The sequence below is a fragment of the Dendrobates tinctorius genome, unplaced genomic scaffold (assembly GCF_039654945.1).
Source record: "Dendrobates tinctorius isolate UK_male_01 unplaced genomic scaffold, ASM3965494v1 ptg000251l, whole genome shotgun sequence".
In the NCBI taxonomy this organism is placed as follows: Eukaryota; Metazoa; Chordata; class Amphibia; order Anura; family Dendrobatidae; genus Dendrobates; species Dendrobates tinctorius.
In genome coordinates this window covers 2,023,033-2,050,691 of record NW_027361918.1, presented here as the reverse complement: position 1 = coordinate 2,050,691, position 27,659 = coordinate 2,023,033, and the positions used below count along the sequence as shown (strand labels likewise).

General features: G+C 46.0%; 1 protein-coding gene and 1 pseudogene across 1 annotated transcript in view; both read right to left on the bottom strand.

The window, feature by feature from the left end:
• Positions 1 to 27,659, bottom strand: part of LOC141065397 (uncharacterized) — an 83,103-nt gene that overhangs the window by 8,922 nt on the left and 46,522 nt on the right. The gene's annotated exons all lie outside the window — the stretch shown is intronic.
• LOC141065431 (uncharacterized) lies at positions 387 to 27,659 on the bottom strand (annotated as a pseudogene).

Genomic DNA, 27,659 nt, shown 5'->3' with positions numbered 1-27,659 from the left:
TGGGGTTCTTCAGTCATATCCTGTCACAGGCTCATTTCACGGTCCTGTGCTCATTCGGTCACACTCTTATCTGTCACAAGGTTTATTCGTAAAGGGTGTTGATTTAAGCTTAGGCGGTGACCTCCCCGAAAGGACGCTGTCACATGGCCCAGTTAGGCAATATCACCACTCTTTGAACGAATACCTACTGTGCAGCTTATTTGTCTACTTTCCACAACCTTTCAAATCAAAGTAGCCATTCAACAACCTCCTCTATTCCTAGTGCGGAACCGTCTATTGTGAAAAACTTGTCCGTCCGGGCTGCGCAGTATGAACTGTTCACCCAGCCTTATATTCCATAATGTCAGACCTCTCCCATTTTGATTTGCATCAGCTCTTTTTCTAAAAATAGCTGTGCACACACAGAACCTACAGTAACCTCTCATTCGAGCAGAAATTACATATGCGTGTCACACCCGATTTCCTCAGAGTTCTTATATGGACCTGATTTTACGGCCCCCTCCTCTACTAGATTCCCCTTTATACGGACCTTAGTTATAATGATAGATTATGAAGAGCAGAGAAGAGAAAAATTGATCTCTTACCTGGCCAGGTGTTTAGGTCTGCTGTTCACAATTTCATCAGTAACTGGAGTGGTCTGTAGATCGGGTAGTCTTGGAGAGGTGCCTATATCAGGTCCCTGTTTCGGGCGCCAGGAAACTGTCGGGATCCCTCAGATTACTCTTTCATCTGAAGGACCGATGTTCTTGGGTGTGAAGCATCATATGTCTCTAATTAAATCAGCTCCGTGGAGAAGAACTACACAGACACCAGCTGTATGGTACAACTCAGGATGCCTCCAAGACGCCTCTGGCTTATCAGTTAGGCTTCCGTCTTTTATAGTAAAGAATTTAAACATTTTACAGACATGCGCAGTACAAATTATTTTACAACTTGTTTTAGACAAAGAAAGTCATTTAGGCGAAAAAGCAGAGGTATTTGACCTTGGTTCACAAGGAAGATGTCTGAGACATCTCCTCGAAGAACAGATAAGGTTTTAAACAAGAGAATGCAACATAGACAGAACTCAATTTAACTCCTTCAGTTCCTATCACCCAGTAACTGTGAAATGCTCATCAATCATCAGGGGTAGCACAAAGGAGACCCCTGGACCTCCAGACCACGTCCCGGAGCAAAATTGCTCCTCTTCCATAGTTCTGAAGGCAAAGATTCCTGCTCCCATCTTAGGACTGAGGCAGTCATCCTTGTAATGTAAGGATAATGTATACATTACACATCAGAGCACATTCACACAAAGAACAAAATAATAAATATACTAACTGGAAATTACAGACACGAGTATGTACAGCCTGGGACAGTAGTGAGGCTGTATTATATCTGCCAGTCCGACCACAGAAAAGGTCACAAAGGAATGACCGAGGTCTCCTCTTACCTGGTAACACAAGAGGCCGGTGCTCCTCCACCACAACGTCCTTATACTGATCCCAGTGTCCTTCTACATAATCCCACTCCTCCATGGAGAAATAGAGAGCGACATCCTGACACCGGAGAGGAACCTGACAACCAACGAGAGAGACATCACCCAGAATCCTCCAGTGTATACTGTATAATCTCCCAGCAGTCTCCTCTCATCACCCAGAATCCTCCAGTGTATACTGTATAATCTCCCAGCAGTCTCCTCTCATCACCCAGAATTCTCCAGTGTATACTGTATAATCTCCCAACAGTCTCCTCTCCTCACCCAGAATCTTCCAGTGTATACTGTATAATCTCCCAGCAGTCCTCTCTCATCACCCAGAATCCTCCAGTATATACTGTATAATCTCCCAGCAGTCTCCTCTCCTCACCAAGAATCCTCCAGTGTATACTGTATAATCTCCCAGCAGTCCTCTCTCATCACCCAGAATCCTCCAGTATATACTGTATAATCTCCCAGCAGTCTCCTCTCCTCACCAAGAATCCTCCAGTGTATACTGTATAATCTCCCAGCAGTCTCCTCTCATCACCCAGAATCCTCCAGTGTATACTGTATAATCTCCCAGCAGTCTCCTCTCATCACCCAGAATCCCCCAGTGTAGTCTCCCAGCAGTTTCCTCTCCTCTCCCAGAATCCTCCAGTGTATACTGTATAATCTCCCAGCAGTCCCCTCTCATCACCCAGAATCGTCCAGTGTATACTGTATAATCTCCCAGCAGTCTCCTCTCATCACCCAGAATCCCCGTGTAGTCTCCCAGCAGTTTCCTCTCCTCTCCCAGAATCCTCCAGTGTATACTGTATAATCTCCCAGCAGTCCCCTCTCATCACCCAGAATCCCCCAGTGTCGTCTACCAGCAGTCTCCTCTCATCACCCAGAATCCTCCAGTGCATACTGTATAATCTCCCAGCAGTCTCCTCTCCTCTCATCACCCAGAATCCCCCAGTGTAGTCTCCTAGCAGTCACCTCTCCGGTCAGCAGCTCGGTGATCTTGTTGGCCAGGTCTAGGACCTTCTTCTCTGGTGTCGGGCAGTGCAGGGGTTCTGTGATGGGGCTCTGGATCTTGCTCCGTCCTCCGGACATACAGGGGGTCACACGGTCCCCGGACGTCTTCTTCACCACCGTGTGCTCCTGTGTACAGTGACAAACGCTGATCACCACAGATTCTATCCATCTTTTCAGTCCTGTTATATTACTAGAGATCAGAGTGATCTCATGGGAGACTCTCACCTTTCCCTTTTACAAGTCGATTATCTCCAGGGCGAGGAGTAATACTCTTGCCGTCATGTTGCTTTTGTCCTGGTCGATCCTCGTTGGGTCATTTTTCCTCCTGACGTCCTGGTACTGATCCTTCTGTCCTTCCATGTACTCCCACTCCTCCATGGAGAAATAGACAACGGCATCCTGACACCTGACAGGAACCTGACAAACATACAGTTAGGTGCAGAAATCATTGGCCAGTGACGAGTCCTCGTGATTTCAGCTCTGCAGGCCGCTAGTTTTTGTTTACATTTTTTATTTAAAATTAAAATTAGTTGAAATTAAAGTGGAAAATTTCAGGGATAACCCTGTCACGGTGTCCTTCTCCGATACCACACAATCAACAGAGGGAGGGAAGCAATCTTATGACCTTTATTATAGGAAAAACTAACATAAATGCAGTTCAGTAACAGGATGAATGTCCAAGGAGATGAGAGTCCAATAGCCCAGCAGACAGAGGATAAAATGGGTCCATATGCTTCCCCTTCACTCCGACGTGCCGTCTTCTCACGATCATCACCACACAGGGTCTGACTTGAACAGCTCCTGTCCTCCCCAGCCCCCTCCTTATGTCCTTGGCTAGTCAGACAGGTTGGGGCAGTTTTCAGGCCTCCCAGACCTGACAAAGGTGCCTTGGGGATTAAGGCACTACAGGGGGTTCATCAACAGGCATAGATACAGTCAGGCTGCAGCCAGGAAGGGAGCTAATTCAATTATCAGACTTCTGGAAGGTATTTGAGACTCTAGACAATATGGGAAATACACAGAATGATACAGGGCAACAAGAGAACACTATGGAAATACATAATATATAAATATACTAAATATATAAATATACACACAATGATACCCACATAACATATCACACCATCACAAACCCCTTCACTCTCAGACTGCTTTCACCTTGTTGACCAGACTAAATTTTACAATTCTGACCACTGTCCCTTTATGAGGTACAGCTTCCATGGTTCCTGGTGATTCTGAGACTGTTTTCGCGTGACATATTGTACTTAACGATATCAAACAAATCTTACTGCTTATTTGTGTTTATGAAATATTGGAAATTTGGTGAAAATGTAGCAAATTTCAAACTTGTACTTTATATGCCCTTAAACCATATAACAATATCACACAACCTAGTCACTAAATAAAATTTCCCACACGTCTACTTAACATGAGGAGAATTTTTGAAACATAATTTTTTTTTGTTAGGAAGTTATAAGGGTTAAAAGGTGACCAGAGATTTCTCCAACAATATTTTCAAAACCATTTTTTTTTATATTGATCACATTTGAAGTAACTTTGGGGGGCTATATTACAGTAAATACCCACAAGTGACACCACTGTGAAAACCACACCCCTTAAAGCATATTAACCCTTCAGGTGCTTCACAGTAGATAAAGCAATGTGGAAGAAAAAAAAATTAACATTTTACTTTTTTTTTTTACAAAAATATTACTTTAGCACCAATTTATTTTATCACAATTGTAGCAGGAGAAAATGGTCCACATAATTTGTTGTGTAATTTCTCCTGAGTACGCTGACAGCCCATAAGTGGGGAAAAATTACTGTTTGGGTGCACAGCAGAGCTTGGAAAGGGAAGGAGCGCCGTTTGACTTTTTGAACGCAAAACCGGAATTGAGAGTTGTCATGTTGTGTTTGGAGAGCCCCTAAGGTGCCTTAACAGTGGAAATCCCCCACAAGTGACCCCATTTTGGAAACTGGACCCCTCAAGAAATTTATCTAGATGTGGAGTGAGAAGGTTGAATTCACAAGGGCTTCATAAAAATTACAATTTTATTTTAGCCCAAAATTTTACATTTTCACAAGGGTAACAGTAGAAAATGGACCCCAAAATTTGTTGTGCAATTTCTCGAGTACCCCGATACCCCATGCGTGGGGGGAAAACTACCGATTGGGCACACAGCATGGTTCGGAAAGGAAGGAGTGACAATTAGGCACCCAGACTTTGATGGCATGGTCAGCGGATGTCATGTCGCATTTGGAGAGCCTCTGATGTGCCTAAACAGTGGAAACTCCCCACAAGCGACATCATTTTGGAAGCTAGACCCCTCAAGGAATTTATCTAAATGTGTGGTGAGCACAGAATTTTATAAAGTTGAGCTGTGAAAATGAAAAAAAAATAAATTCCCACAAATGTTGTTTTAGTTTTTTCATTTTCACAAGGATAGCAGGAGAAAATGGACCCCAAAATTTGTTGTGCAATTTCTCCTGAGTATGCCGATACTCATATGTGGTTGAAAACTACTTTTGAAGCAAAGTGCAAAGCTAAGAAAGGAAGGAGCGCCATATTGGAGTTCAGAGTTTGCTTGATTGGTTAGAAGGTGCCAAGTCACATTGACAGAGCCCCGGAGGCACCAGAACAGCAGAACTGCCCATAAGTGACCCCATTTTACAAACTACACCTCTCAATGAATTCATCTAAGGGTGCAGTGATCATATTGACACCCCAGGTGTGTCACAGAATTTTATTCCATTGGGTAATGAAGAAAAAATAATTACGTTTTTATTACAAAATTAAATTTAGCCCCAGATTTTACATTTTCACACAGGTAAATGGGCAAAATGGCACTAAAATTTGTCCCAAAGTTTCTGCTGAACATAGAAATACCCCATATGTGGCTGTACAGTACTGATTAGCCATATGGCGAGACTCTGGAGGGACAAACCGCTATTTGCCTCCTGGACACCAGATTTTCCAAGAATAGTCTGCGCACTTCGTATACAGAGCCCCTAGATGCTAGAAGAGAAGAATCCCCTCAAGTGACCCCATTTTGGAAATTATACACCTTTAGGAATTTATCTACAGGTGCAGTGAAGATTTGACGTTATGGGTGTTTTCCAAAAACAAGCAGCAGTGGATGCTGAGTGAAAATTGCTAATCTGCCATTGTACTGATCAGTACGTTACGCCCAGCTCGTTCTTCTGGAGACATGCACCGTAAATTAGTTGGGCTCTCATAGCTACAGCAATCCAAAACATGTGGACACTAAATGTGGTTTAGGCACACTGGGGCTCAGAATGCGGGAAGATTTTAGATATATGCAGGGGGGCTTTTAGATTTGGAAGTGCAGAATTCACTAGCTTTCTTTTTGGGGAGCGGTGAAGCTTTTCCAGAACCTTTGTGCAACTAGTAAAGCAGAAGCCCTCTATGTTTCCATTACCAGATGACGGGCCTGAGTGGGGACTTTTTTTGTGGATTGAGTTGAAGCTTTTATTGGGAACATTTTACATAACGTTTGGGATCATATTTATCCGGCGCTCTACGCTGAGCACTGACATCGGAGTTTTCCTCTGAATCTCCGAGTGACACGACTCAGATGAAACCCCCCCATTGGATCCATTCACTATAGTGAGGCAACAAAGTTACTCTGGACTCCGTCTGGCCTCTGTTTCACGGTTTCCTTCTTTTCAGAAGTGCACAAAACTGTGGCCAAAGGCACTTTTATGCAATCCTAAAAGGACGGACAACCCCGGATCACAGGTGCTGTAGCGTCCACAGTGCCTCCATCTGCCTCATTATAGGGAATTTTCTGCCAGGGTTGTCTGAATCACGTATTTCAGAGATTTACATGGAAACCCCGATGTAAGCGCTCAGCTTAGAGCACAGGATAAATGTGCGCCGAGTCTTACTGCAATCTTTGGGAGGCAGAATTAAAAAAATCAACAGCATGTGAAGAATTGGATTTATTTTTTATGCCATTCCTCGTGTGGTGTAAGGATTAGGTGACTTAATTCTTCAGGTCGGTACGATCACAGCGATACCATATTTACTGCCGGTTTTTATGTTTGGCTGCAGTCTCACAGTATTGTGAAAACCAGCTTTTCCATCACCACATTTTGAGAGCCATAATTTTTCATATTTCAGCCAACAGTCATGTTATGGCTTGTTTTTTGCGGGTCGAGCTTACGTTTTTATTTGTACCATGTTCGGGCACATGACATTTTTCGATCGCTTTTTATTCAGATTTTTGGGAGACAGAATGAACAAAAACCAGCAATTCAGGAAGAGTTTTTTATTTTTTAAATACCATTCCACGTGTGGTAAAATTGGTTAGACAGCTTTATTATTTGGGTCAGTACAATGACAGAGAAACCTCATTTTAGGTTTTGGCGCTTTTACATAAAAACTATTTTAGAAAAAATAATTATTTTTGCATCGCTTTATTCTGAGCGTGATAACTTTTTTATTTTTCTGCTGATGGAGATGTTTGGCAGCTAGATTTTTTGCGGGACAAGATGATGTTTTCAGCGGTACCATATTTATTTATATCAGTCTTTTTAATCGTGTTTTATTGCACTTTTTGTTCGGCGATATGATAAAGCATTGTTTTTTGCCTACTTTTTTATTTTTATTTTTTTTTACAGTGTTCACTGAAGGGGTTATCTAGTGGGACCGTTATACAGAGCAGGTCGTTACGGACACGGCGTTACCAAATATGTGTACTTTTATTTTTTTTTATTTACATAAATACATTTATTTATTGGTAATTTTTCTTTGATTATTAAAAAAAAAATATTTTTACACTTTGTATTTTTTTTTACTTTACTACATTGTCCCAGTATGGAACATTACTACCGTATATATTCTTGTATAAGCTGACCCCCCTAATTTTGCCACAAAAAACTGGGAAAACATATTGACTCGTGTATAAGCCTAGGGTGGAAAACGCAGCAGCTACTGGTAAATTTTAAAAATAGATACCAATAAAAGTAAAATTAATTGAGACATCAGTAGGTTAAATGTTTTTGAATATCCATATTGAATCAGGAGCCCCGTATAATGCTCCATACAGTTCATGATGGGCCCCATAAGATGCTCCATACAAAATACGCCCCATATAATGCTACACAAAGGTTAATAATGGCCCCCGTAAGATGCTCTATAGAATAATATGCCCTATATGCTGCTCTAAAAAGGTTATGGCCCCATAAGATGCTCCAAAGATTATGCCCCCATATGATGCCCCCTTAACCCCTTCATGACCAGTGACAGCGTATGCATCATGAAAGTCAGTGCCATTCTGACCAATGACACATATGCTCTGTCATGACTTCAAAGCCCCCCTGCGGGTCGGGTGACCGGGATCAATGAAAGGTCACCCGACCCGCAGCTACAGTTGGCTTTGTACTTCACCCCAAGGGGGAGGCTTCGCCCCCCCACCCCCCGAGGCTACGATCGCTAAAAGTGAAACAGCCAATCAGAGCAATAGTAATATTTCATCAACGAAAATTGATGAAATATTACAATCCAGCCATGGCCGATGCTACAGTAGCATCGGACATGGCTGGAGACCCAGATCCGACCCCCCCACACCGACTCACGGGGCCGATCGGCCCCCGATACCCGCCGTCATCATCAGGTCCCCTCCCCTTCTCTCCGTTCCCCCCACCTTCCGACCCCCCCATCAGCCCCCCAGTACCTCCGATGTCCCGCTCTGGCTCCCGGTGTCCCACCGTCCTGCTTCATGGGCGCCATCTAGGAAAATGGCGGGCGCATGCGCAGTGCGCCAGCCTGAATCTGCAAACGCTGCAGATTCTTATTCATTCATTTTGATCACTATGATATTCTTTCAAAGTGATCAAAATGAAAAAAATAGTAAATAAACCCCACCTTTATCACCCCCATATGCAGGCACATATAACAAAATAAAGAAATTATTTTTATTTTTCCATTAGGGTTAGGGTTGGAATTAGGGTTGGAGTTAGGGTTGGAATTAGGGTTAGGGTTGTAACTAGGGTTAGAATTAGGGTTAGGATTACGGTTAGGCTTGTGGCTTGAGTTAGAGTTGTGGTTAGGGTTATGAATAGGGTTGGGATTAGGGTTAGGGGTGTGTTGGGGTTAGGTTTGGAGTTAGAATTGAGGGGTTTCCACTGTTTAGGCACATCAGGGGGTCTCCAAACGCGACATGGCGCCACCATTTATTCCAGCCAATTTTGCATTCAAAAAGTCAAACAGTGCTCCCTCCATTCCAAGCCCTGACTTGTGCCCAAAACAGTGGTTTACCCCCACATATGAGGTATAAGCGTACTCAGTAAAAATTGCACAGCAAGTTTGGGGGTCTAATTTCTCCTGTTATCCTTGGGAAAATGAAAATTGGGGGCTAAAAAATTATTTTTGTGGAAAAAAAAATTATTTTTAATTTTCACGGCTCTGCGTTATAAACTTCTGTGAAGCACTTAGGGGTTCAAAGTGCTCACTACACATCTAGATAAGTTCCTTGGGGGGTCTAGTTTCCAAAATGGGGTCACTTGTGGGGAGTTTCTACTGTATAGGCACATCAGGGGCTCTGCAAACGTACATGACGCCCGCAGACCATTCCATCAAAGTCAGCATTTCAAAACGTCACTACTTCCCTTCCGAGCCCCGACGTGTGCCCGAACAGTGGTTCCCCCCACATATGGGGTACCAGCGTACGCAGGACAAACTGGACAATTTTTGGGATCCAATTTCTCCTGTTACCATTGTGAAAATAAAAAATAGCGGGCTAAAAAAACATTTTTTGAGGAACAAAAATATTTTTATTGTCATGGCTCTGCGTTATAAACTTCTGTGAAGTACCTGGGGGTTCAAAGTGCTCACTATGCATCTAGATAAGTTCCTTAGGGGGGTCTAGCATCCAAAATGGGGTCATTTGTGGGGGAGCCTGTCACGGTCCCTGTCGCCATGCCCCCCGTCGCGCGCCTCGTTGCTATGCCCCCCATCGCGCACTGACTTACCTGGCGCCGCAGCCTCGCTCCCCCTTGCCTCGGCGGCATCTTCCTCTGACCGGTCCACGGCCTGACGTCATTGCGATCCCTATGCATGCGCCATTGGTCGCGGCCAGCCCTCCCTCTCTGATCTTATCCTCCGGCGGTGCCCTGACCCGGTAGCACCGCCGAACCAATGGGGGCATATCTGCAGGTATATCAGACTGCCCTCCTATAATGGAGGCGCCTGATCGTTGTTGTTGTTGTATCAGCACTCTAGGCTCCCGTGGCTTGACCTGTGTTCAGCTCCTGTTCTCACACTGCCTGTGCTTCCTTGCAGCCCTGCTCCGATCCTGCCTACCATGTTTGTTCCTGCAGTCCTACTCCGGTCCTGCCTACCGCGTCTGTTCCTGCAGTCCTACTACAGTCCAGCCTACTCGTGTCTGTTCCTGCAGTCCTACTCCGGTCCTGCCTACCGTGTCTGTTCCTGCAGTCCTACTCCGGTCCTGCCTACCGTGTCTGTTCCTGCAGTCCTACTCCAGTCCTGTCTACCCGTGTCTGTTCCTGCAGTCCTTTCCGAGCCATCCCTCTTGGTTCCGGCTGCAGTGGCATTCGAACCCCTGGATCTGCTCCTAACGGTCCCTGTATAGGGGTTGGTTCCACCAGGTTGCTAGTCCGGGGTACCCTCGGTGCCACGGTCCAGAGGGTCCACTCCGGGATACCCGCCTTGCCCAGCGCTTAGCTTACAGAGCTCCAAAGTTTAGGCACACAGGGACTCTCCAAACACGACATGCTGTCCGCTAACGATTGAAGCTAATTTTCCATTCAAAAAGTCAAATGGCGCTCCTTCCCTTCTGAGCCCTGCCATGCGCCCAAACAGTGATTTATGACCACATATGGGGTACCAGCGTACTCAGGACAAACTGGACAACAACTTTTGGGGTCCAAATTATCCTGTTACCCTTGGGAAAATAAAAAATAGCGGGCTAAAAAAATCATTTTTGAGGAAAAAAAATGATTTTTTTATTTTCATGGCTCTGCGTTTATAAACTTCTGTGAAGCACTTGGGGGTTCAAAGTGCTCACTACACATCTAGATAAGCTCCTTGAGAGGTCTAGTTTCCAAAATGGGGTCACTTGTGGGGGGTTTCCACTGTTTAGGAACATCAGGGGCTCTGCAAACGTAACATGACGCTCACAGACCATTCCATCAAGTCGGCATTCCAAAATGGCGCTCCTTCCCTTCTGAGCTCTCCCATGCGCCCAAACACTGGTTCCCCCTCATATGTGGGGTTTTGGTGTACTCCAGACAAATTGCACAACAACTTTTATGGTCCAATTTCTTCTGTTAGCCTTGTGAAAATAAAAAATAGCACGCGAAAAATCATTTTTGAGCTCTGCGCTATAAATTTCTGTGAAGCACTTGGGGGTTCAAAGTGCTCACTACACATCTAGATAAGTTCCATAAGGGGTCTAGTTTCCAAAATGGTGTCACTTGTGGGGGGTTTTCACTGTTTAGGCACACAGGGGCTCTCCAAACACGACATGGTGTCCGCTAACAATTGGAGCTAATTTTCCATTCAAAAAGTCAAATGGCGCGCCTTGCCTTCCGAGACCTGCCGTGCGCCCAAACAGTGGTTTATGATCACATATGAGGCATCGGTGTACTCAGGAGAGATTGCCCAAGAAATTTTAGGATCCATTGTATCCTGTTGCCCATGTGAAAATGAATAAACTGAGGCTAAAAAAATTTTTGCGAAAAAAAAGTACTTTTTTATGGATCAATTTGTGAAGCACCTGGGGGTTCAAAGTGCTCATTATGCATCTAGATAAGTTCCGTGGAGGGTCTAGTTTCCAAAATGGGGTCACTTGTGGGGGAGCTCCAATGTTTAGACACACAGGGACTCTCCAAACGCGACATGGAAACCGCTAAATATTCCAGCATATTTTCCATTCAAAAAGTCAAATGGCGCTCCTTCCCTTCTGAGCCCTGCCGTGCACCCAAACAGTGGTTTATAACCACATATGAGGTATCGGTGTACTCAGAAGAAATTGCCCAACAAATTTTAGGATTCATTTTATCCTGTTACCCATGTGAAAATGAAAAAATTAATGCTAAAAGAAAATTTTTGTTGGAAAAATTAAAATGTCCATTTTTTCCTTCCACGTTGCTTTAGTTCCTGTGAAGCACCTGAAGGGTTAATAAACTTCTTGAATGTGGTTTTGAGTACTTTGAGGGGTGCAGTTTTTAGAATGGTGTCTCTTTTGGGTATTTTCTGCCAAACAGACCCCTAAAAATGGCTTCAAATCTGAGGTGGTCCCTAAAAAAATGGTTTTGTAAATTTTGTTGTAAAAATGAGAAATTGCTGGTAAACTTTTAACCCTTATAGCGTCCTAACAAAAAAAAAAATTGTTTCCAAAATTGTGCTGATGTAAAGTAGACATGTGGGAAATGTTATTTAGTAACTATTTTGAGTCACATAACTCTGGTTTAACAGAATAAAAATTAAAAATTTGAAAATTGCGAAATTTTCTAAATTTTCGCCAAATTTCTGATTTTTTCACAAATAAACGCAAAAATTATCGACCTAAATTTCCCACTAACATGAAGCCCAATATGTCACGAAAAAACAATCTCAGAATCGCTAGGATGCATTGAAGCGTTCCAGAGTTATTACCTCATAAAGGGACACTGGTCAGAATTGCAAAAAATGGCCTGGTCATCAAGGTCAAAATAGGATTGGTCATGAAGGGGTTAAAATGCTCCATAGATTATGCCCCATATGCTGCCCCATAAAATGACACACTCACCTCTCGTCGCTGGGGGCCCGGTGTCACCGCTGGCTCAGGACCCCGACACTGGCGATATTTACCGATCCCCACTCCATGGCTGTGCGTCGCTCTGCCTGCCGGGTCCCTCTGTCAGTAACGTTCAGGCAGAGGGCACGGCGCGCACTAACTACGTCACCGCGCCCTCCGTCCTTAACATCACAGACAGAAGACGTGGAGGAGAGGACAGAGCAGCGTGCAGTGATGGATTAGGGACAGGTGAATATAGCTTATACTAACCTCTCCTGGCGCGGTCTCTGCAGCCCCCCCCGCTTCTCCTGGTGTCAGGCTACTTCCTTCAGTGGTCACGTGGTACCGCTCATTAAAGTAATATGCGCATATTCATTACTTTAATGAGTGGTACCACGTGACCGCTGAAGGAAGGAGCCAGAGACCGGGAGAAGCAGGGGGGCTGCAGAGACCACGCCAGGGGGGCAAGTATGGCCCCCACGGTATATGACTTGCGTATAAGCTGAGAGGGGGACTTTCAGCCCACGAAAAAGGGGCTGAAAATCTCGACTTAGACACGAGTATATACGGTATATTACCTCAGATCGCTGATCTGACACTGCACAGCAGAGTGTCACATCAGGATCTGACAGGCAAGGAAGGAGGCATGCCGGTGCTGCTCTCAGCAGGCACACACAAGCCAACTTCCCTGCAAGACACCGCAGCCATGGAGACCATCAGAGCAATGCGTTCTCTATGCCACTGTCATTACTGACAGCGGCATCAGAGGGGTTAAATGCCCACGATCAGTGCTAGCTCCGATCATGGGCATTGCTGCAGGATGTCAGCTGTCACATACAGCTGACACCAGAACGCAATGTCTCTCTTCAGACCTACAGATGACTACCCATTCCTGCTACTACATGTGGGGTCAAATGACACCGCAAGAAACGACCTGGAAACCATCTGCAGAGACTTTGAAAACTTAGGTAAGAAAGTGAAAGAACTGGGAGCGCAGGTGGTCTTCTCTTCCATCCTCCCAGTGGATGGCCATGGAACAAGGAGGTGGAATAAGATTCTGCAGGGGAACAACTGGCTACGTCGATGGTGCCGTCAGCAAGGATTTGGATTTCTGGATCACGAAATGAATTACCTATACGATGGACTACTTGCTAGAGATGGGGTGCACCTTACGAAGACTGGAAAACATGTATTTGGAAGTCGCCTTGCTACACTCATCAGGAGAGCTTTACACTAGAACAATGTGGGAAGGGAAGCAAAAGGCCAGAAAAAGCCATACACCTGAGAAATGCTATTGAGAACTCTGCTATTAGAAGTGGAAAGGAAGAACAAAGACAAAAGAATCTATATAATAAAAATATTGAAGAGAAACCAATCACAAACTAAAATGTTTCTATACTAATGCACAAAGCATGGGCAACAAACAAGGAGAATTGGAAGACAGGAAAAGAAATATGATGTCATTGGAATCACTGAGACTTGGTGGGACGATACACATGATTGGAATACAAGGCTAGAAAGATATAACTTATTTGCAAGAAACAGACTTGATTAACGAGGAGAAGGTGTCGCATTGTATGTTAGAAACGCGTATATCTGCACAGAGATCCAAGCTTCAGACACTGGGAGATCTGTGGAAACTGTTTGGGTAAGAATATGACAGAACAATGGAAAAAACATGTCATGGGGCAGTAGTGGAAAGACAGGTGACGTGGAACCAGGGCCCCTGAACTGCCCCTCAGGCTAAAGAGGTTGCCCTGACTTCCTAACTTGGGGGTACACTTAATGGTAGTGAGGCCCAAGTCTCCGACCTGTCCATGTCTCCTGTTTAGCCCTGAGCTAAACACCCAACCTCCTCCCCAGGAGGTGAGACAGGGACAAAGTGTACAGCACCAAATAACACACAAGGAAAGATACGACAGACACTTAAGGGTTAAATGAACTAAAAACAAGACTTAGATTTATCTGCTGCTAAGCACCGAACAGCAGAGTTAGGCACAGAACAAGGAAATAGCTGGAGCTCCACTGCAACACAGCCTGCTCCTGACTCCAGCTTGGTTGGTCTCCAAAGAGGAATAATATCAACAACAGTTAGCTGGTGCACCTGGTGAGCTTATATAGGAAGGTGGGAGTGGTTTCCACCTGCATAGATAATCACAATGCAGTAACACCAGCAGCCACCGTGGGGGGGGGGGGCAACTCCCAGCAGACTAACTAAAGTTGTAGCAACACCAGCAGCCACCGGTGGCAAAGACTGACATTAACCCCCGATGGCCTAAAAGGAAAAAAGGTTATATATGAGGATCCAGATCGGACATCGATCAAAAAATGGATCGTGACAGGACACCATTGTAGGCATTTACTACAGGCCGCCAGTGCAAGCTGAAGATATGGATGAACTCTTTATGCATCAAATGGCCAAGTTCTCCAAAAAATATGACAGTCGTCATGGGAGATTTCAACTATCCAGACATTTGTTGGCAATCTCTCAGGCAAAACTAACAGGTCAAGCAAATTCTTATCCTCTCTTGCTGACAACTTTATCTTCCAAAATGTAGGGGAGAAAACAAGGGGGATCTGCTACCTTGGATCTAATCCTTATAAACAGGGAGGAAATGGTTGAGGAGGTAAGAGTGGCTGGAACCCTTGGAGGTAGCGACCATGCCATGTTAGAATTTTGGATAACTAGAGGAGGAAGACCTGTGAAGACTCAGACGTCAAGGTTAGATTTCAGAAAGGCAGATTTTAAAGGGACTCCGAAAGAGAATCGGAGGGATCCAACAGCTGGATATTCTTAAGGACAAAAATGTCCAGGAAGGATGGGAAATCTTGAAAAGTGAGATTCTCAAAGCACAACCGTTAACAATTCCGAAAAGAGGGAAGAATAGAAAGAATTTAAGGAAACCAGGATGGATGAACAATGAACTTAAACACATGCTAGATAGGAAAGAAATGTTGATCAAATGGAAAGAGGGAGGCACATCTAAAGAATATTGTCACGCTCGCGCCTTGGCAGATTGGTGCGAGCGAGGGGGTTGTGCACCCACTGTGCCACAAACCAGACTAACCCTGTAAGGGGCGTAACTAATGCAGCTACCTCGGTCTTCACTGAAGTCTCTGTTGGTGAGGTCAGGCTTGTGCGACAGGTAGCTGCCAGGTGCCACTCCAGGGTGGTGTTTGGCTGTGGCTGCTGATCCCACTGGGGAAGAGAACGCTAGGACAGGTTCAACTGACAGAGGAAGGTGAGCACGGCAGGCATAGCTGGTACTCAGGCAGGCGGGCACGGTTGGTACTCAGGCAGGTGGGCACGGCTGAGACACAGGGGCAGGGACTAACTCGAAAGGCACAGGGACACGGGCAGGAAGGAGTGGTGTATGGAATAGGTAGGGTCCTGTTCACACAGAAGGTTTAGGAACTGGTACAGGTAGGATGGAAATATGGACAGGCATGAGGGAACAGGTTTGGACAAGTTCACACTGGAGAAGAACCACAAGACTGCAGAGAGGAGCTGCAGTATGCAGCAAGAGGTTCCGCAGTAGCAGAAGCAGGGCACAGGCAGAACCGCAGCACAGGCAGAAGCGCAAGAGTGCTGAGCACAGGCAGAAGCGCAAGAGTGCTGAGCACAGGCAGAAGCGCAGGAGGGCGGAGCACAGGCAGAAGCGCAGGAGTGCGGAGCACAGGCAGAAGCGCAGGAGTGCGGAGCACAGGCAGAAGTGCAGGAATGCGGAGCACAAGCAGAAGCGCAGGAGTGCGGAGCACAGGCAGAAGCGCAGGAATGCGGAGCACAAGCAGAAGCGCAGGAGTGCGGAGCACAGGCAGAAGCGCAGGAGTGCAGAGCACAGGCAGAAGCGCAGGAGTGCAGAGCACAGGCAGAAGCGCAGGAGTACGGAGCACAGGCAGAAGCGCAGGAGTGCAGAGCACAGGCAGAAGCGCAGGAGTGCAGAGCACAGGCAGAAGAGCAGGAGTGCAGAGCACAGGTAGAGCCACAAGAGTGCGGAGCACAGGTAGGACCGCAAGAGTGCGGAGCACAGGCAGATGGAGAGGACACAAGGATAGACACCGCAGGGAAAAGAGCACAGACAAGGAGACCGAGGTAGGACTGAGTTCAGACAAGGTAACGGTACAAGAAAAGGTATAGGACCAAAGACACAGGGACCAGGATATGCTGCCTCCTGGTGGGCAGAGAGGACAGGTACGAGACAAGGCAAGGAGCAATAGCACAGGAACCAGGATATTCTGCCTCCTGGAGGGCGGCAAGACAGGTACAAGACAAGGCTAGAACAAACACACAGACACCAGGATATTATGCCTCCTGGAAAACAGAGCAGACAGGCACAGATACAGGACTAGGAGTCAAGCCTACAGAGAAGGCAAAACACAGGACAGGACCTGGCAACTCAGTAGCAAGACACCAACTGAGTGAAGGCGTTGCACAGGCAGCTTCCACCAGGTGGAACTGCACTAAATACTAGAGGCCTCTTGGTGATTGGCTGGGAGCACATCAGGCAGGTGCACACTGATTCCATAAGAACCAGAGAGTACCGGCACGGCCTCCCTATGCACACAGCCAGGAAGCATGCATAGAGTAGGTAGGAAGTAAGAGGCACACAGCATGGAGCCGGCAGCAGACAGAACACAGTATGGCCTGGAGCAGTGAGTAAGTTGGTGTGTCGGGGATGGGATGCCATGCAGCGATTCCGGCAGGGTTGTTACAGTACCCCCCCCTTATGCCACCTCTTCAAGCCCGCTAGAATGACTAGAATAGGAGCACACACAGTCAGCTGTCATCATGACATTCTTCAGGTAGAGAGGTAGGTGTGACATCAGAGATCCCAGATTGCCAAGTCTCTTTGTGCCAAGCAAGGTCAGCTCCCAAGACTGAGGGTAAAAGGACCAGGACCTCTTCCTCCTGGTTGGTAGAAAACAGGGACTTGGAAGCTTCTGATTTGACCTCTAAATCAGCTGGCCACCTGAAAACTGAAGAAACCCTCACTGGGTCCAACTTCAGTCCGTTATCCCGAGAAGACTGGGGCTTCTCCTTTGGATCAGAGGGAAGCACCTCCGCCTGGGTATCTTCACCAACCGGTGACATGGAAGCTGAGGGTACCCACATAGGATCCATCTTCTGCCCGTTGGCTAAACAAAAATTGGACCTCTTCCTCCGGGTTAGTGAAAAACAGAGATACCAAGGCTTCTGTTCCATGTGGCAGGTGGATGAGGAAGTTGGAATCTGAAGGCATCCTCTCAGGATCCATCTCCTGCCCATAATCCAGAGGAAAACTTTCAAGTGACTGGGATGTTCCTGGGAACTGGTCACTGGTATTGTCATAGGAGGTGTGTGGAGAGGGCGCCACTGCTTCCTTTTCTTCAGTGATGTCAGCACACCATGGCTCAATAACCAGATCAGGTGGAGGTGGTGACAAAACTGTACACTGACCTTGATGTATTGGAACTAGACACCTCTGGGGTGATTTGGTGGTTCCAAATGCAACACCACACTGGGTCTCCGGACCAGAATGGGCAGTAGAGTACCCGGCTTAGAATGACCGATGGGCAAACTGGACAGTACATGAAAAACAAACTTCTCCAAATATAACACTCCTATTTGGAGCTGTAGTTGTCCCTTCAAAACTGTACTGTACGTAAGTAGGGCTCGGCCATCACCAAACACTCTCGCCGAATTCTGGAGCTGTTGAACAGGAACCACACACAAACTCCGTCTGGCTTGCAGATTTAATACATCTGCAGGGCCGAAGCTCCCACAAGGCACTGAAACAGTCACAGACATTGGTGGAGAGGAGGTACTCTCACCAATGGCAGCCTCTCCTGCTGGCCCAAGGTTCTGGGACATTAGCTCCTTTGGACAGATTGTCCGGGTGTTCCACACAACCGCAGCGACACCATATGCTCTTCTTACAGCTGGTTTCGGGCTGCTGCTTTGCCAGCCCATTCTCATCAGCCTTCCTGGGTTTCACTCGGGTAGCTGCCTTAACAGGTAGAGGAACAGGAGGTTTTCGGACGGTCGTGGTCTGACGTGGCGGTTTCTTCACAGGTTTCGCCCGTCTGGAGCACCTCTCAGATCTAGACAGGAAAGACTTCGCAGGAGCAGCTGGACAAGGCACATCAAAGGCTTTACGGACGGCCTCCAGGTCTGTGACGATAGGATCCCCTGTTTCCCAGAGGGGAGTGATCCATAGCAAAGCATCTTCTGATAGGTATGACATTATGTATGCCACCTTGACCCAATCAGAGGGGAAACAGGCTGCATTCCACTTGATGTACCTCAAGCACTGCTCCAGGAACCCTTGGCACTCCTTAGGATTCCCATAAAAAGTTGACGGATCTGCAGGGTCGAGTTTCTCATAAGCCAGGAGTTGATTGAAGATGGCATTGGAGACAATGACTGGTCTGGTGAATCAATAATCTGAACCACCCTTTGTGGAAAAAATTTTTCTAGTTGCTCATACGGGCAAAAAAAGTTTATTATGCTCTAAGAGCACAAGGACATGGGACTCAGCGGGTACCATGGCCTGGGCAAACTGTCACTCTCGCGCCTTGGCAGACTGTCATGAGTGAGAGGGTTGTGGACCCACTGTGCCACAAACCAGACTACCCTGGAAGGGGCGTAACTAATGCAGCTACATCGGTCTTCACTGGAGCCTCTGATGGTGAGGTTAGGCTTGTGCAGCAGGTAGCTGCCAGGTGCAACTCCAGTGTTGTGTCTGGCTGTGGCTGCTGATCCTACTGGGGAACAGAAAGCTAGGACAGGTGCAACTGAGACAGGCAGGTGAGCATGGCTGGTACTCAGGCAGGCGGGCATGGCTGAGACACTGACAGGCGGGCACGGCTGAGACACAGGGGCAGGGACTAATTCGAAAGGCACAGGGACACGGGCAGGAAGGAGTGGTGTATGGAATAGGTAGGGTTCTGTTCACACAGGTGATGTAGGAACTGGTACAGTTAGGATGGAAATATGGACAGGTATGAGGCAACAGGTTTGGACCTGTTCACACTGGACAAGAACTGCAAGACTGAGGAGTTGAGCTGCAGTTTGCAGCAAGAAGTTCCGCGGCAGCAGAAGCGGGGCACAGGCAGAACCGCAAGAGTGCGGCACACAGGCAGAACTGCAAGAGTGCGGAGCACAGACAGAAATGCAAGAGTGCGGAGCACAGGCAGATGGAGAGGATATAAGGATAGACACGGCAGGGAAAGGAGCACAGCCAAGGAAACCGAGACAGAGATAGGACTGAGATCAGACAAGGTAACGGTAAGTTACAGGACCAAAGACACAGGGACCGGGATATGCTGCCTCCTGGTGGGCAGAGAGACAGGTACAAGACAAGGCAAGGAGCAATAGTACAGGGACCAGGATATTCTGCCTCCTGGAGGATGGCAAGACAGGTACAAGACAAGGTTAGAACAAAAACAGACACCAGGATATTATGCCTCCTGGAAAGCAGAGCAGACAGGCAGAGATAAAGGACTACGAGTCAAGCCTACAGAGAAGGCAAAACACAGGACAGGACCTGGCAACTCAATAGCAAGACACTGAATGAAGGCGTTGCACAGGCAGCTTCCACTGGGTGGAGTTGCCCTAAATACTAGAGGCCTCTTGGTGATTGGCCGGGAGCACATTAGGCAGGTGCACACTGATTCCTTAAGAACCAGAGAGTGCCGGCACCACTCCCCTCTACACACAGCCAGGAAGCATGCATAGAGCAGGCAGGAAGCAAGAGGTACACAGCATGGAGCCGGCAGCAGACAGAACACAGTATGTCCTGGAGCAGTGAGGAAGTTGGTGTGTGGGGGATGGGAGGCCATGCAGTGATGCCGGCAGGATTGTTACAAATATAATGCTGTCTGCAGAACCTGCAGGGCATAAATCAGCTGACGAATTAAAGCTCGCAAGAGACGTCAAAAGCAATAAAAAAGGATTTTGGGGATATGTCAAAAGTAAAAGAAAGGTCAAAGATGCTATAAGATTTTTACAGGATGAAAATGATGAAATGGTAAGAAAGGATGTTGAGAAGGCCAAACTTTTAAATTCCTATTTTGTATGTTTTTTCTCAGAAAGGAAATGTAACATCAACTGATCTTCACTGTCCTATTAAAGGAATGGAAGAATCCAGGATATCTATAAACAGAAAGATAGTAAGGAAACACTTAGCTAAGAAATTAATTCAAGTCTCCAGGTCCAGATGAATTACCCCCCAGAGTACTGAAAGAGATAGCAGAAGAAATTATTGAACCACTCTCCACAGGAGAAGTCCCAGAAGACTGGAGAAGAGCAAATGTTGTTCCTATCTTCAAAAAAGGGGACGAAGGTGGACCCAGGCAATTATAGGCCGGTGAGTCTGACTTCTATACCAGGAAAGTTCTTTGAATAAATTATTAAACATGTATGTAAGTACCTGGATAAGAATGAAGTGATTAACTAGAGTCAGCATGGGTTTGTAACTAATAAGTCATGTCAGACTAACGTAAATTTCCTTCTATGACAGAATCAATGACTAGGTGTGTAACGGGGACTTCTGTGCTGTAATACCTCTTACATTACCACCCCGTGTTTCAGGAGGTCCACTCTGCTTTTCCTTACTTCTGGATGAAGGATGCTGGCTCGAAAGGCTTTGTAATATGGGAACATATAAAAGATCACTGCTTCTCCACGTATTTCCAGTGTGACAACCTTTTACTCACTGGTCTCAGAATAAATATACATACAGGACAATCAATACGCCAGACGTACATTACAATAGCTGCAGGTGGCCGGAGACCCCCGATCATTTACCGTGGGATTTATACAAAGGTGGGGGGAGGTCAGAAGTGGGATATCTCGTTTACCTCTGCCCAGGGGTCGCAGCCGGTCGGTTGCTGCATTAGTGGTATGCATTTCACATTGCACCTATCATACATACATCTCCTACTCGGGGTGCTGGGGGGTTCTTTAACAAGGTGGATCAGGGAAATGCTGTAGATATAGTATATCTTGACTTCAGCAATGCATTTGACAAAGTATCTCATACAATCCTTATTGAAAAAATGACTAAGTATGGAATGGACAAGGCAACTGTTAGGTGGATTCATAACTGGCTTAGTGATCAGACCCAAAGAGTGGTTGAAAATGGCTGCACATCCAGTTGGACTAACGTCTCAAGTGGGTTACCACAGGGCTCTTGTCCTGGTCCCTGTATTGCTCAACATCTTTATCAATAATTTAGATGAAGGAATTGAGGGTACACTGATTAAATTTGCTAATGACACAAAGCTAGGAGGGATAGCTAATACTAGAGAAAAGAGAGAGGAGATTCAAAAAGATAAACTGGAGCAGTGGGCAGCAACTAACAGAATGGTTTTTAACAGGGAAAAATGCAAAGTACTACATCTGGGTAATAAAAATGAAAAAAAGCATATACAGAATGGGAGGAACAGGGCTAAGCAACAGCACATGTGAAAAAGACTTGGGTATACTAATAGATCACAGACTGAATATGAGTCAACAGTGTGATGCAGCAGCAAAAAAGGCAAATACAATTCTGGGATGTATTAACAGAAGCATACAGTCTAGATCACGGGAAGTCATTATTTCCCTCTACTCCTCTTTGGTCAGACCTCATATGGAATATTGTGTCCAGTTTTGTGCTTAACATTTAAAAAAAAAAGACATCAACAAACTGGAGCAAGTTCAGGAAAGAGCGACCAGAATGGTGACCGGTCTGCAAACCATGTCCCAAGAGGAATGGTTGCAGGATTTGGGAATATTTAGCTTGCAAAAAAGAAGACAGAGGAGACTTAATAGCTGTCTACAAATATCTAAAGGGCTGTCACATTGTAGAAGGATCATCTTTATTCTCATTTGCACAAGGAAAGACTAGAAGCAATGGGATGAAACTGAATGGGAGGAGACACAGATTAGATAATAGAAAAAACTTTTTGAAAGTGAAGGTGATCAATGAGTGGAACAGGCTGCCACGAGAGGTGGCAAGTTCTCCCTCCATGGAAGTCTTCAAACAGAGGCTGGACAGACATCTGTCTGGGATGATTTAGCGAATCCTGCTTTGAGCAGGGGGTTGGACCAGATGGCCCAGGAGGTCCCTTCCAACTCTACCATACTATGATTCTAGTACTGCTCTGGGCACAATTGCACCTCCTGCAGAGCAGTATTAGTACGGCGAAGGTCACAAAGGGGTTAAAGAGCAGGCAGAAAGTATCTGGCAGGGAGTCTCCATGTGAGGAGTATCCAGCTGGAATGCAAACGAGTTTGCTAGCACGTGTCTGGTGGACGCCGATCCCGCAGGTGCATTCAGCAAACGTAGGAAATGGAAAGGATATGTTTCCGGCACACCCACCAAGTGTGTACTGTTGTGGCAGAAACGCTTAAGGGTGTTTTTATTGCTTTACTGTTAATCATGTCCAAATGAACTTTTTTCATTTTAACTGTCGAGTGTGCCGGAAACATATCCTTTCCTTTACTCAGAAAGTATCTGCTCCATCCACATCCAGAGCAGAGGATCATTCTGGATCTTCAGGTTGCACACAGAACCCCACTGGGGCTAAATGTGAGACAGGGCATTGTCCTACAGTACATGGGATTGATCGCGCCTCGCTTCTTTCTCTTCATAGTGTTTAACAGTTTTACTCCTATTTGTTTCAGGTGAACTAATTATCTGCATGTTTTCCATTGGCTGATGACCCACATGTGACTTACAGCCAATAGTATGTAGTAACGGTCCGCCAGCAGCGATCTAGACCAGGAGTATGGCTCTCTAGCGGAAACGATCAGGTTTAGTGTGTGACATGAGGCTGCAGTAATCTACTAACGGATCAATAAATACCCCGCTTCATCGATGGACAATTCGTCTTTCTTATATAACTTGTCTAATTTTCCGCTGACGGAGCTGTAAGGCAGCTTGTTTTTTGCAGGACAAGATGACATTTTTATTAATATTTGTCTTCTTGATCGCGATTTATGCCTTTTTGTTCGGCGGTTTGATGAAAGAGAAAAGTTTTACGCCTGTTATTTTATTTTACTGTGCTCACTGAAGGGGTTAACTAATGTGACAGTTTTGTTGGTCAGGTCGCTCCATTTTTCAATATTTTTTTACTTGATCCCACTATGGGACTTGCACTATTAGCGGTCTGATCACTGCTATAATGTACTAGCTATGAACCCGTTCTACTCCCGGGTGGCGAGCATTTTTATTGGTATATGGTCTCCCATCCTGGTATGTGCTGCCACCCTCCTATCCTGGTACGCATGGCACCCCTCATTCCTATCCTGGCATGTATGGTACCCTCACCCCCCCCAATCCTGGTATGCAAGACACCCCATTCTTCATCCTGGTATGCATGGTCCCCTCACCCCCCTATCCTGGTATGCATGGTACTCCCTCATCCCTCTCCTTGTATGTATGGCCCCCTCACCCCCCCAATCCTGGTATGCATGGTCCTCTCACCCTCCTATCCTGGTATGCATGGTCCCCTCACCCCCTATCCTGGTATGCATGGTCCCCTCACCCCCCTATCCTGGTATGCATGGTCCTCTCACCCCCCTATCCTGGTATGCATGGTCCTCTCACCCCCCTATCCTGGTATGCATGGTCCTCTCACCCCCCTTTTCCTGTTTGCATGGTCCCCTCACCCCCCTATCCTGGTATGCATGGTGTTTTCACCCACCTATCCTGGTATACATGCAACCCCTCACCCCCCAATCCTAGTATACTTGGTCCCCCTCACCCCCCTTTCCTGGTAGGCATGGTCCCATCACCCCCCTATCCTAGTATGCATGGTCCCCTCACCCACCTATCCTGGTATGCATGGTCCCCTCATCCACCTATCCTGGTATGCATAGTCCCCTCACCCCCTTTCGTAGTATGCATGGTCCCCTCACCTTTTTCGTGGTATGCATGGTCCCCTCACACCCCTATCCTGGTATGCATGGTCCCCTCATCCACCTATCCTGGTATGCATAGTCCCCTCACCCCCTTTCGTAGTATGCATGGTCCCCTCACCCCTTTTTCGTGGTATGCATGGTCCCCTCACACCCCTATCCTGGTATGCATGGTCCCATCACACCCCTATCCTGGTATGCATGGTCCCCCTCACCCCCCTTTGCTGGTATGCATGGTCCCCCTCACACCCCTTTGCTAGTATGCATGGTCCCCCCCTTTGCTGGTAAGCATGGTCCCCTTAAACCTCTTTCGTGGTATGCATGGTCCTCTCACCCCCCTATCCTGGTATGCATGGTCCCCTCACCCCCCTTCCCTGATATGCATGGTCCCGTCACCCTTTTTTCCTGGTATGCATGGTCCCCCTCACCCCCCTTTGCTGGTATGCATGGTCCCCTCATCCCTTTCGTGGTATGCATGGTCCTCTCACCCCCCTTATCCTGGTATGCATGGTCCCCTCACCCCCCCTATCCTGGTATGCATGGTCCCCTCACCCCCCTATCCTGGTATGCATGGTCCCCTCACCCCCCTATCCTATTTAGGAATTGCAGCCATTTTTTCTACAAATCTTCCTCATTTCTGGGATCATTAGTAATTGGACAAATACTGTCCCATAAATAAAAGGTCAATTTTCAATACTTTGCAGCAATGACGGCCTGAAGTCTGGAGGTCACGGCCGTCATCATCGCTGAGACTTCAGTTGTCGCTTGTTTGTGGCTCTTTCTGCCTTCAGCTTTGTCTTCAGCGGCTTGATGGGGCTGAGATCTGGTGATGTCCCAGCCATTGCCCTTCTTTGCTTTCGCAGGATGTTTTGGGTAGACTCAGCTACCGAGACACCCTCTTTATATACAGTGTTCCTAACTTGGGTGGATGTTGTGAGTGGGTTTTTCTTCACCATGTGAAGGATTCTGTGGTCATCCACCGCTGTTGTCTTCCGTGGATATCAAGGCCTTCTTGAGTTACCGAGCTCACCAGTGTGCTCTTTTTGCAGAATGTACAAACTGTTCTTCTATCTCTCTTTTGCATTTCTTTTTTCAGCCTAATGATGATCTGCTTCACCTCCATTGAGAGCTCCTTTGAACAAATGTTGTGGGTTCACAGCAACAGCTTCCAAATACAAATGCTACACCAGGAATCAGCTCCAGACCTTTTACTTGCATAATTTATTATGAATTAATGAGGGAATATCCCATGCAGCCAATTAAAGAGCTTTTAAGATAACTGTTTAATTACGTTTGGTTCCTTTGAAAAAGAGGGCACTACATATTAAAGAGCTGTAATTCCTAAACCCTTCCTACACTTAGGATTGGAATCCCTTCAAATTAAAGCGGCACTGTTAGCTGAGATTATATAACTGTATCTTGTAAGTGTCAAAACTCATGTCATTGTCCAAATAATTCTGGACCTAACTGTATACTACCACTACCCAGAATCCTCCAGTGTATACTCTATAATCTCCCAGCAGTCTCCTCTCATCACCCAGAATCCCCCAGTGTATACTGTATAATTTCCCAGCAGTCACCTCTCCAGTCAGCAGCTCTGTGATCTCGGTGGTGAGATCTAGGATCTTCTCAGGCATCGGGGAGTGTGGGGCTTCTGTGATGGGGATCTCATTACTGCTTCCTCCTCCGGATACATGGAGATGGATGATGGGAGTCACAGTCACCTGATGTCTTCTTCAAATGCAACCAGAATAGCAAATTAACACGTAGCTGAACATACAGGGACAGAGCAGGAGACATCAGACCTCAGGAGGCAAGAAGAAAATCACCAGCAGGGATAGAGGGAGTCGGCTGTCTGAAATCCCAATCTGAAACCCCAGATCTCCAATCGTCGTCCTCATTATCAGGTGGCAAGCCTCTGTTATTCAGATCGGCTCCATTACCTCCAGAGGGAGCCCAGAAAGAGAACTCGCAACCCCTCTGTCAATCTAACCAGCTCCACTACCTTCAGTAATAAACCAGAGGGAGACCAAAAAGTGAATTCACAACACTGGACCATCAATGTAAATACATAATTGTTAATATACACCTGTACTTTGTATCTCCCCCACCTCATTAGTAGATTGTAAGCTCTCATGAGCAGGGTCGTCTTATTTTGCCTTAATTATTGTTAACGTTGTTACTTATGACTTGTGTTTTGAAACTGTTAAACTGTAAAGCGCTGCAAGATATGTTGGTGCTATATAAAGGTTTATTATAGAAATAATATTAAGTCATTACAATGGGTTGCTTCATGTCCAACCTAATCCCAGATGCCTTCCTATACAGTAGACTGCTTGCTAGAGATGGGGTGCACCTTACGAAGACTGGAAATCATGCATTTGGAAGTCGCCTTGCTACCCTCATCAGGAGAGCTTAAAACTAGAACAATGTGGGAAGGGAAGCTAAAGGCCAGAAAAAGCCATACACCTGACAAATGCTATTGAGAACTCTGCTATTAGAAGTGGAAAGGAAGAACAAAGACAAAAAAAAAAAATCTAAATAAAAATATTGGAGAAAGAGAAACCAATCACACACTAAAATGTTTCTATACTAATGCACAAAGCATGGGCAACAAACAAGGAGAATTGGAACTACTAACACAGGAAAAGAAATATGATGTCATTGGAATCACTGAGACTTGGTGGGACAATACACATGATTGGAATACAAGACTAGAAGGATACAACTTATTTGCAAGAAACAGACTTGATAAACGAGGAGGAGGTGTCGCATTGTATGTTAGAAACGCGTATATCTGCACAGAGATTGAAGCTTCAGAGACTGGGAGTTCTGTGGAAACTGTTTGGGTAAGAATACAAGGACAGAACAATGGAAAGGACACCATTGTAGGCATTTACTACAGGCCGCCTGTGCAAGCTGAAGATATGGATGAACTCTTTATGCATCAAATGGCCAAGTTCTCCAAAAAATATGACATAGTTGTCATGGGAGATTTCAACTATCCAGACATTTGTTGGGAATCTCTCTCAGGCAAAACTAACAGGTCAAGGAAATTCTTATCCTCTCTTGCTGACAACTTTATCTTCCAAAAGGTAGGGGAGAAAACAAGGGGAACTGCTACCTTGCATCTAATCCTTATAAACAGGGAGGAAATGGTTGAGGAGGTAAAAGTGGCTGGAACCCTAGGAGGTAGCGACCATGCTATTTTAGAATTTTGGATAACTAGAGGCGGAAGACCTGTGAAGACTCAGACGTCAAGGTTAGATTTCAGAAAGGCAGATTTTAAGGGATTCAGAAAGAGAATTGGAGGGATCCAATGGCTGGATATCCTAAAAGACAAAAATGTCCAGGAAGGATGGGAAATCTTGAAAAATGAAATTCTCAAAGCACAATTGTTAACAATTCCGAAAAGAGGGAAGAATAAAAATCATTTAACCCCTTAATGACCAGGGGTATTTTTTGTTTTACATTTTCATTTTTCCCTCCCCTTCTTTCCAGAGCCATAACTTTTTTATTTTTCCATTTG